General features: G+C 41.1%; 1 pseudogene; it reads left to right on the forward strand.

Annotated features, from left to right (window-relative positions):
* The first annotated feature begins 5,872 nt into the window (after positions 1-5,872).
* On the forward strand, positions 5,873-6,269 carry LOC132224367 (small ribosomal subunit protein eS12-like; annotated as a pseudogene).
* The last annotated feature ends 4,537 nt before the right edge of the window (positions 6,270-10,806 follow it).

Genomic DNA, 10,806 nt, shown 5'->3' on the forward strand with positions numbered 1-10,806 from the left:
CCACGGTTCGAAAGTTCATTCATTGGGAAAACTCACAAGAAACACTTCATCTGAAGGTAATCAGTTCAGTATAACTGAATAGTGTGAGGCTGAAAGCCATTTCTCGTAAGAGGGAAATGATTAAGCAAATGACTGTCCATTAATGGAATAGAATATTAGGAGGTTATTGAAATATATTGTGTGAAAAACAATATGCGTACTTTGATGCTCAGTAACAAAAGCAAATCACAAAATTACTTGTACATATAGTATGATTATGACTATGCACAGATATGTATTAGTTAGAGAAAACTATGTACCAGGTGTAGTACTATGTATAATAGACACAAAGGTGAGACTATCTGGTCCCCTGCTCTGAAGAAGGTTCAGTCTAAATAGAAGTCATGCAAACAAACCAAAAGTTGTAATTCACAAAATGCTTTTGGAGGACAGAAGGAACATTAAACCTGCTGAAGAAGTGAGGAAAGACTTCACAAAGGGACATGGCATACTCGTATGTGGACAATAATGAAAAGGAAAATGAAAAACTCAGTTGTATTAGAGCAGGGAGGTTAGGAGTCATTTATCTTTGCACTTTCAGCTTTCTTATAATGTTAAATATTTTTATAATAAAAAATTGAAGATGTAAAAATGAAACCTTCTCTATCTGGCCACTGTGGGAAAGCTTTGTATGAAAAAAACCACAAATATGTTGTAAAAATAAAGAAAACAAAATTTTAATGAAAATAAAAAAGGTTCTCTGGACATTCTTACCCCTTCTTGCTTCACTTAGAGAGGAGGCAGGCAACCCCCCCCCCCCCTGAGTGGAAACCAACATCTTCTGGTCTCCCAGCATGACACCACACTTAAGAATCTCAGAGCAGCGAAAGGGGGTTGGGGGCAGGAAGAGATTAACCAAATAATTTATATGCATATATGCATTGCCCATGGACACAGACAATAGTGTGGTGAAGGTGGGGAAAAGGGGATTAATGGGGAAAAAAGAGGACATCTGTAATACTTTCAACAATAAAGATAAATTTAAAAATATATATATTACTAGTCCAGATTGTGGCTGATTTATCTCTTACAATGGGATTATTATTGATAACCTGGAATATTTTTTTACCCTGAAGGTAGGAAGTGGTCATACTAACATAACTCCTCATATCCTCATGGGGGACACTGGTGGATTGAATGGTAGCCCCCCCAAAATATGTGTCCATGTCCTAATGTCCAGAAACTATAATTGTGACCTTATTTGGAAAAAATGTTCTTTGCAGATGTCATTAGGCTAAGGATCTTGAGATGAGATCATCCTAAATTTAGGTTAGGCCCAAAATCCAATAACCCGTGGCTTTATAAGAGAAAGGCAGAGGGAGATTTGAGTCACAGACATATAGGGGAGAAAACCATGTGAAGATGGAAGCAGAATTTAGAACATGCAGCCCAAGATAAGAAATGCCGAAAGCCAGCAGAAGCTGAAAGAGATAAGGAAGGTGTGATGGTTAATTTTATGTGTCAACTTCATTGTGACACAGGATGCCCAGATAATTAGTGAAACATTATTTTAGATATGTCTGTGAGGGTGTTTTGGCTAAGATTAACATTTAAATCAGTGGACTTTGAGTAAAGGAGAGTGTCCTCCATAATGCAGGTAGGTTTCATCTAATCAGTTGAAGGCCTCTACAGAACAAAAAGACTGGCCTTCCCACCCACACCTCCACAACCCCACCTCTCCTCCACCCCAGCAAGAGAAAATTCTGCCTTGATCTGAGACTTTGGCTCTTCCATGTTTTATAGCAGACTGTTACACTGGCTCCCCTGAGTCTCCAGCTTCCAGCTTACCAGTCCACCCTGCAGAGTTTGGAGTTGCCAGCCTCCATATTCCTTATAATTTCTCTCTCTCTCTCTCTCTCTCTCTCTCTCTCTCTCTCTCTCTCTCATTTTTCGATATACATTTCCTATTGGTTCTGTATTGGTTCTGTTTCTGTGGAGAAGGCTGACTACACAGGAAGATCCTCCTCTGGAGGCTTCAAAGGGAGCATGGTCCTGCCAACATCTTGATTTCAGACTCCTGTCCTCCAGAACTGTGAGAAAATACATCTCTGTTGTTTTAAACCATTTAGCTTGTGGTAATTTCTTATGGTAGTCCCAGGAAACTAGGACAGTTACTGTGGCCTCTGACATTACAAGGACCTGGAACAGGTGGCCTTTGGAACATTTTCAGAAATGGGTGTCCCTGGGTATTTTTAAGCCCAACATATGTCAGGAACATGTGTAGAAGTAAGAAAGCACAGTGTCCTGGATTCAAATTCTGGTTCTAGCACTTACCACCTAGGTGGATTCAGGAACCTCACTTAACCTCTACAAAGCTATTTCTTCATCAAAGCAATGAGGATACTGCTTATATTTCTGGAGTCCTTTGAAGAATAGAGATAATGGAGGTAAAGTGCTTGGCCCACAGCAGTGATGATAAATTGTGTCTCTTCTTCTCTCCCTCTCACCTCCCCCTACTTTCCTTTCATATGAAAGCTCTGTAGATAATTCTTCCAATCCTACCTGACCTGACATCTCTTGACTCCAACCAGAATGCCTTAATCCATTTTTCCCAGCATGTGTAGTTAGCATGTCATTACTACCTCAGTGTTTTGCACCCCTTTACCCTACCTACCAAAACCCTATTCCTCCTGAAAGGCACATCTCATACTCCCCTACTCCAAAAAGTCTTCTGTCAACACTTAGCCCATGGTCCACCCTCCCTCCTCTGAGCTCATATAACACACATTCTCTAAACAGTTACTCTATTAGTGAGTACAATACTGCCTTACATTGCTTCTGCTATGCAGTCAATTCCCAGCATGCAATGAGGCACTGTTTGGGAACTGGAAACCATTTCCCATAGACACAATGTTATGGTTGATAGACTAAAATAGGCTCAATATTCTATTCAGCTTTCATCTTCTGGAAAGCAGTTCCTACATACATTCCAAGTATTATAATTATAATCCATTATACAACAGGCGAAGCAAAATAAATGGTGCCCCTCTGTTCTGGCTTAATCTTCTTGCATAGTTGCCTCTTCAGCTAATATTCATGGACCCAACAAACCTGCCTGTCACCCAGGTTCATGGGGCCTTCTGGGAATCTGAGTCATTGTGCTGGAAGGGGCTTCAGAGAGTGACCAGGGCCAGCACCCTGATGCCAGCCAGGGCCAGGAGCAAACTACCCAGTCAAATAGTAACAGGTGTCAAGAAAGGGGCCACCAACCCAGCTGGGCACCTGGCCCAGAGCTAAATGAGCCTGAGAGGCAAGAAGGACTTCCCCAGATCCAAAAGGAATGAATGGGCCTTCTTGCCCTTGTTTGTGGCCTGCTGCTCCTGGTGGTGGTGGCCAACTCCAGAGGGACTGGAAGAAGAGGAGGTCTGGCCTGCATCTTTCCTAGAACAGGTTGCCTTCCCAGCCCCAGCCCAAGCCTAAACAATCATTTGCCCTTCACGGGGGGGGGGGGGGGGGGGGAGTTTAGAGCTGAGGGTTCTCCTTCTGGCCCACATGGAGACAAAGAGCAGCTCAGCACTTTGCCTGGGGCAGGGTAGACAAGACTGAGGTCTGGATTACCTCTTTTAACTCCTCAAAATCTGCTATGCCACAGTGGTTCTCAACTTTCTGGCCCTTTAAATACAGTTCCTCATGTTGTGACCCAACCATAAAATTATTTTTGTTGCTACTTCATAACTGTAATGTTGATACTGTTATGAATCGTAATGTAAATATCTGATATGAAGGATAGTCTTAGGCGACCCCTGTGAAAGGGTCGTTCGACCGCCAAAGGGGTCGAGACCCACAGGTTGAGAACCGCTGTACGGAATCCTCAAACTAACAAAATCAGCAACACCTGGGAGCTTATTAGAAATGCAGACTCCCAGCCACCACCCCTACACCTACTCCTTCAGAATTTGCATTTTAATGAGATCCCCAGGTGATTCCTAAGCGCATTAAAGTTTGAGAAGCACTGCCTTAATTGTTAAAGGTGGAATGGAATGAAACCTAGATTTTCAATCTGATGAATTGGGAAAGTAATGGTGGATTCCAGCCATGGTCAAAGCATAAAAAGTTCAGAGACAAGGCAGGTATGGATGAAAGTCCCGTTCTCTGCATCCCAACCCAGACTTCTCAAAGGCCCAAGAGGTGGAGTTTCTGTCCGTGATGAGTGTTCATAAACCAGGCACTGCCTCTGTGTGTGTGTGCTTGTGCTTATCGTATCTTCTCAACGAAACTGTAAGGCTTAAAAGGACAGGAACCATATTGTATATGTGAGTGTATATATTATGGAAGAACAATGATATATAATTACTGAATACAAGTTCTGAAGTAGACGGACCTGCCTTCTGGGCCCAGAATTTCCACTGATTTATTGTGTGTTTTTAGCCATGATGCGTGGTCTTTTGGAGCCTCAGTTTCTTCATTCATATTGCTAGTGCTAGTGAAAACCTACCTCCCAGCATTGCTGGAGGATGAAATGAGTAAACAGCAGAAATGTACCTGGTACATAATAGGCCCTCAATGAAACAGTCACACCTTTCCTTTTTGAATCTCCCCCCAACACACACACACACACACACACACACCACCAGGGCCTTGCTCCAGCCTAGCAAATTTTATTTTACTTTATTTTATTTTTTATATTTATTGTTGAGAGTATTACAGATATCTCCCATTTTCCCCTCATTGACCCCCTCCACTCAGTTCCCACCCTGCCCCAGGCCTTCACCACACTATTGTCTATGTATATGGGTTATGCATATATGCATATAAGTTCTTTGGTTAAACTCTTCCTGTTCCCCCACCCCCTTCTCTCGGAGATCCTTCAGTCAGTTCCATGCTTCCATGCTTCCAGGCCTAATTTGTTCATCATTTTATTTTGTTCATTAGATTCCACATATAAGTGAGATCATGTGATACTTGTCTTTCTCTTACTCAAGCTCATTTTAAATGCTAAATAAAAATATGCTAGGTGATTGGTCATCTTGACAGTCCTGACTAAAATGCATTTTAAGTAAATGACACTGAATGTTTTCTTACTGTTTTTCCAAATATCAAAGCAAATCATTCTTGTTATGGAAATGTTTGAAAAACACAGGAAAGTACATATAACTCTGGAACTTCCCTTTCTGCCACCAAGTGGCTGGGGGATGATGCTCAGGTGCATTCAAGATTATGCTCCATTTTGTACTTCTTAACGGTAGTTACAAAACAGTCACAGGGCTCTAAAGTACATCCCAGGGAATATAGTTGAGCTGTTGGGTTCATTGTCTTGAGAAGTCAATGAATGAATTCACGAACAAGGGAGGGCAAGCAAAGGAAAGCGAAGTTTATTACAGAGAAAGTAACAAAGCTCTCGGCACTTGAGAGGGGTTGCTGCAGAAGCTCACCAGTCTAGGAGTTTATATTTTCCTGCTCTTGCTCTCTATTGGCTCTTTCAAAAACAAAACAAACAAACAAAAACACCAGCTAATCTCCTTTTGCCCTCATCTCCCCACTTTTAGTTCCAGCTCTTGGGTTCAGTGGGAAGGGCAGCTCTGTGGTTGACTGGTGCATTCTACCTACTATGCTCACATCCTGACCATCTGGCTCATCTCTTCTTTATCTACCATCTTCCCTCCCCTGGACCCTTACCCTAAACTGCCCATCTAACTCCTCATAGTCAATAATATTGTAATAATGATGTATGGTGCTAGGTGGGTACTGGAAGTATTGGGGGGAACACATTGTAAAATATGTGGTTGTCTAACCACTATACTGTACATCTGAAATTAATACAAAATAAGATTGAATGTAAGCTGTGGTTGGAAAATAAAATTTAAAAGAAATCCTACTTCACTTGTAACCTACCATGGCTGAGGAAGGCATTGTTGCTAGAGGTGTAATGGATGTTAGTACTAATTTGCAAGCTGTACTGAATACCAGAATCATCCATGAGGGCCTAGCATGAAAAATTTGCCAAGTTGCCAAAGCCTGAGACCAGCGCCAAGCCCATATGTGTGTGTTTGCAACCATCCAAATGCAGTGAGACTGTGTATGTCAAGTTGGTGGAGACCCTTTGTGCTGAACACCAAATCAACCTAATTAAGTTTGATGACAACAAGAAACTAGAGGAGTGAATAGGCCTCTGTGAAATTGACAGAGAGGTAAAACCCCATAAACTGGTCGGTTGCAGTTGTATGATAGTTAAGGACAAAGAGTCTTAGGTCAAGGATGTCATCCAGGAGTACTTCCAATGCAAGAAATGAACAAATAAAATACTTGGCTCTTGTTTCTAAAAAAAAAAAAAAAAGTCTAAAAAATAGTTTATAATATATTCACCCAGCAATACAGCATAATACTAACATTTTGGAGTATTTGGACCATAATAGTTATCTGTTATTACTGTCTCTGAAGACAATAGGCCAGCTGGGTTTCCTTCCTGGCTGAATACTAAGTTTGGGGGCTTCTGGAAACCTGTGCCTTTAAACCAGCCAAACTAAGACATTTTCCTGGCTCCACGGCTCACCTCTGTTACTCCAATTTCGAAATGTGTACCACACAACCACATTTTTTAAGACTGTACAGAACAGATAATGGTAAAATAAGAACACATTTGTACTGGTGACCAGTCAAACATAATCTATATTTCAAACCCAACATTTTTTTAGTGAAATAATGAGTTGAAATAAGGGGCTCAGAGACAAGTGCCTTTGAAAATTTAACTTTAGCTTTGTCTACTACAAACCCTCCAAGCTTGGCAGTTTTCACTTTTTAAAAAATATTTATATATATTTTAAAATATATATTTTTATTGATTTCAGAGAGAAACAGGGAGGGAAGGAGAGATAGAAACATCAATGATGAGAGAAAATCACTGATCAGCTGCCTCCTGCATTCCCCACACTGGGGATTGAGCCCACAAACTGGGCATGTGCCATGACCTGGAATTGAACTGTGACCTCTTGGTTGATAGGTCGATGCTCAACCACTGAACCACACCAGCCAGGCCAGAGTTTCTACTTTTATTGGGTGAGAGGAGGTACTGGAAATTGAGCAGAAGACACATTATTTCATTGATCTAAGGGAGAGTAAATCATATTTAGCCAAACAGAAATCCTTGATATTTCACAATCACTGTGCTGGTCCAAAGAGGAGTTAGTATCCTGAAGGAGGCAGTGGTGAAGCTCTAAGACACTGGGCCTTCAAATAGCTGAGGATTTAGAATCAGAATTCTTGTTAGGCCTTGATCAGCAACCTTCAGGGACAACCTGTTCAGATTCAGACTGGGAATCTGGGGACCTTCGGTCCTACCTCCCAAAATAATTTGAGTATATGGGCCATTGGTCTCTCCAGTCTTTTTATGCCCAGGCCTGACCCCTAGACTTTCATGATCTGGATAAATGCTGTTTCTCTTCCTCCTTCAACCAAATCTTGTTCTTGATCCTGATGGTGCTAGGTTTAAAGCATGAAGACATGGTTTCAAATCTTCCTCTCTGCTACTTGTAATTACAAGTGAGGCCTTGGCTGCAACACTGAACCCCTCATATTGTCAGTTTCCACATCTGTAAAATGAGTATAAGGATATAATGCATCTCCTTCAGTTATTGTGAGGATTTATTGAGATAGCCTCCAAAAAGTGAGCACAGGGAAAGTGTTCAATAAATAAGAGTCAGAATAGAGGATTCCTTTCCACCTGTACCTGACAGACTGTCATTTCTTTAACTAATCCAAAATTCACTTCTCTTTCATCTCTTCGCCAAATCCTTGATGCTGATTTCATGTCTGGAGTCCAGCCTCTTTTGCTTTCAATTGGTCCAAACCACTGCTTCTAAATACATCTTTCTCACACCTGCAGCTTGGACCACATCAAGGGGCTTGGTTCCACTATTTAGCCCCTCCCAAACTCATCCCCTACTCCCCTTTCTTTTCCTTTCAATGGAGAATTTTCATGCATTTCTTCCAATTCACCATTTGCTCTTTAACTTCATTACAGGTAAAACCTCCCAGTTTTTTAAAAAATATATATTTTTATTGATTTCAGAGAGGAAGGGAGAGGGAGAGATAGAAACAACAGTGATGAGAGAGAATCATTGACTGAGCCTGCAACCTGGGCATGTGCCCCTGACCGGAACCGAACCCCAGACCCTTCAGTCCACAGGCCAATGCTCTATTCACTGAGCCAAACCAGGTAGGGCAAAACCTCCCAGTTTTTATTCACTAAGCCCTCTTTCTTCATTCAAATTCTACTCACTTCAAAAGGCTTGCTTAAAAAACAAAAGCAGAAAAATAATATTTATCAAGGTCAAGCGGGGGGGGGGGGGAAGCGTTTCCCTTCACTGTAAATCAAAGCATAGTTACCCTGAAAAAAAAACCCAACAACCAACATTTTTAAAAAGATGCTAGCCTGTTCTGGGAAGGATGTGATAAAAGGACACTCTGACCAGCTGCAGGTAACAGTGTATATTGGTTCAACCCTTTGGGAAGCATTTGGGCAAGATTTATGGAACCATAAATATGTTCACACTCATTAACCCCATATTTCAATTTCTAGATGACTTAGGGTAATAGTAAAAAATGTGGGTGAAAGGCATTATGCTAATATATATTCATTGCAGTGTTAATTACAATGGACACATTGGAACCACCTACAGGGCCAACAAGAAAATTGTAAAATAAGTGAAACTAAATCTAGTAGGGGTAGTCTGCAGTTACTAATATAATAAGAACTAAGAACTATGAGGTAGGGGGGATGGGGAGGGGGAATGGGAGATATCTGTAATACTATCAACAATAAAAAATATATTTAAAAAAACTATGAAATAGCTACCTAGAAAAGTTTACAGTGTGAAAAGCAAGGTACCAAAGAGTGTGTGTAGTAAAACAAACAAATAAATAAATAAATGAAGCAAGGACTGGGAAAGGACTAAGGAAAAAAAAAAAAACACAACACAGCATACCAAAATACTACCAGTGGCTATGTTTAGGAGTTCTAATTAAGAATAGGGAGGGTTTTTTTTTTTTTTGTCCTTTTCTCTACTTTGCAAAGATTCTGTAATGTGGTTATATTACTGTTATAAATATATATACATTATATATGTTGCTTTTATAAATATATATCTGAAGCCTGCCTGGAATTAAAGGAGTTCCCTTCCCAAAGGACCACCGCGCAGCAGCCCTCTCTCCAAAGCGCGGTAATCAAACCTCCAAGAAACCAACCCCCCAAGGGACTCTATTTTGGGATCCACTAATCCCAAAGCCGGAGTCTGCAAAATGCGCTGGGCATGTGCCCTTTCTACATGGGAAACACTTGCTAAATCTATGGCTTGCAACGAAAACACCTGGAGGAGCGGAAATGGGAAGCTGAGAAGAACTCTGTCCCGGGGGCAGTCCTCCTCCCCCTAACCTTGCTCCGCCACCGTGGGGGGTAGGGAGGGGAGTTAAGTAGAATTAGGGAAGAAAAAACAACTGTGGCTACACACTTTAAGAGACAGTGAATTGGGGCAAATACTTCTCAGGAAGAAAGTTATAGTGGCAATTTGGAAACTGAAAGAAACAATTCAGGTGTGTGTGCTCCTGCAGTGACTGGGAATTAGGAATTTTTCTAAAACGTGGACTGGATTATGGAAACAAAGGAATGGGATTAGGGCCAGAGTGTTTTAGGGCTGGAAGAGACTTAAAGGAGAAGCCGGAAAGAAACTCAAGTTTCCCTAGTGCTGCCTACCGTGTGCCAGACACTTGAAAAATAGTATCTCTTTAATGCTCAGGATAGTTCAGGCAGGAAGGTATTATTGTCCTTGATTTTACAGAGAATAACCGTCCAAGGTTATACACACTGATCAGTGGCAGACCCAGGAGGCGGACCTTCAGCCTGTCCTACTCCAGAGCTCACCTTTGCCAGGAGGTGCTGCTTCTATGAAGTTCCCCTTTATGGAGCAACTTGTGGGCTATTGAGAAGCTCAGGTTGATGTCTCTCTGGGTTCTTTGCAATCTGGGAATCATTGTTATTAACGTCATTATTATTTTTACTTCATCTGATTGTTCAGCTCTATATTTCCTCCCAAGCTTGGAGTATTTGTGGAAAAACATTATCTGTGAAGTAAAGAACATGTAACTGAATACATAAAAGCTGTTTGCCCTGAGGCTTTATGTTTGAAACTGAAGTCGGCATAACCATTGAGTGTATTATCTGGATGATATCTAATACCACCACTTTAGAGTGTGAGAATGAACCCTTTCTTAAAAGAAAAAAATCAGAAAAGAATATTGACCTTCTTAATGTTTCCCAGCACAAAGGCATCTATCTACTGTAGATTCCAAGACAGACCAGACCAATATGTTGACATGCTGGGCTCAGATTTCATTCCTGAAAATCTGGAACCTTATGCTATATAAATAACCTGATCTTTTCCTTCATTTGAATCAAGGGGAAGAACAATTGCTGGCAGATCTCAGAGTTTGCCCTCCCCCCAACTGTCCCCACAAGTCCTAACTTGCTACCCACAAGTCATGACTCGCATATTTTCATTTGAAGAGTTTTGAAATGTTCTGGAAATCATATGGGGAAAGAGAACTGGATCCTCCTGAGAAATAGAACTAGGGGAAACTTTGATTTAAAAATAGAGAGAACATAAACGGAAATGTCTTGCATATATAAATGTATATTGAAATAGTTAATGGGACTTGAATAATAAATTTTCTAGCCATAAACTTGTCAGATATAGAAGCACTGTTAAAGCTATCCTCGTTTTTCAAAAGAACAAACTGGTATACAGAGAAGAGATATACCCAAGGCCACAGAGAAAC

Source organism: Myotis daubentonii, chromosome X (genome assembly GCF_963259705.1).
Source record: "Myotis daubentonii chromosome X, mMyoDau2.1, whole genome shotgun sequence".
Lineage (NCBI taxonomy): Eukaryota > Metazoa > Chordata > Mammalia > Chiroptera > Vespertilionidae > Myotis > Myotis daubentonii.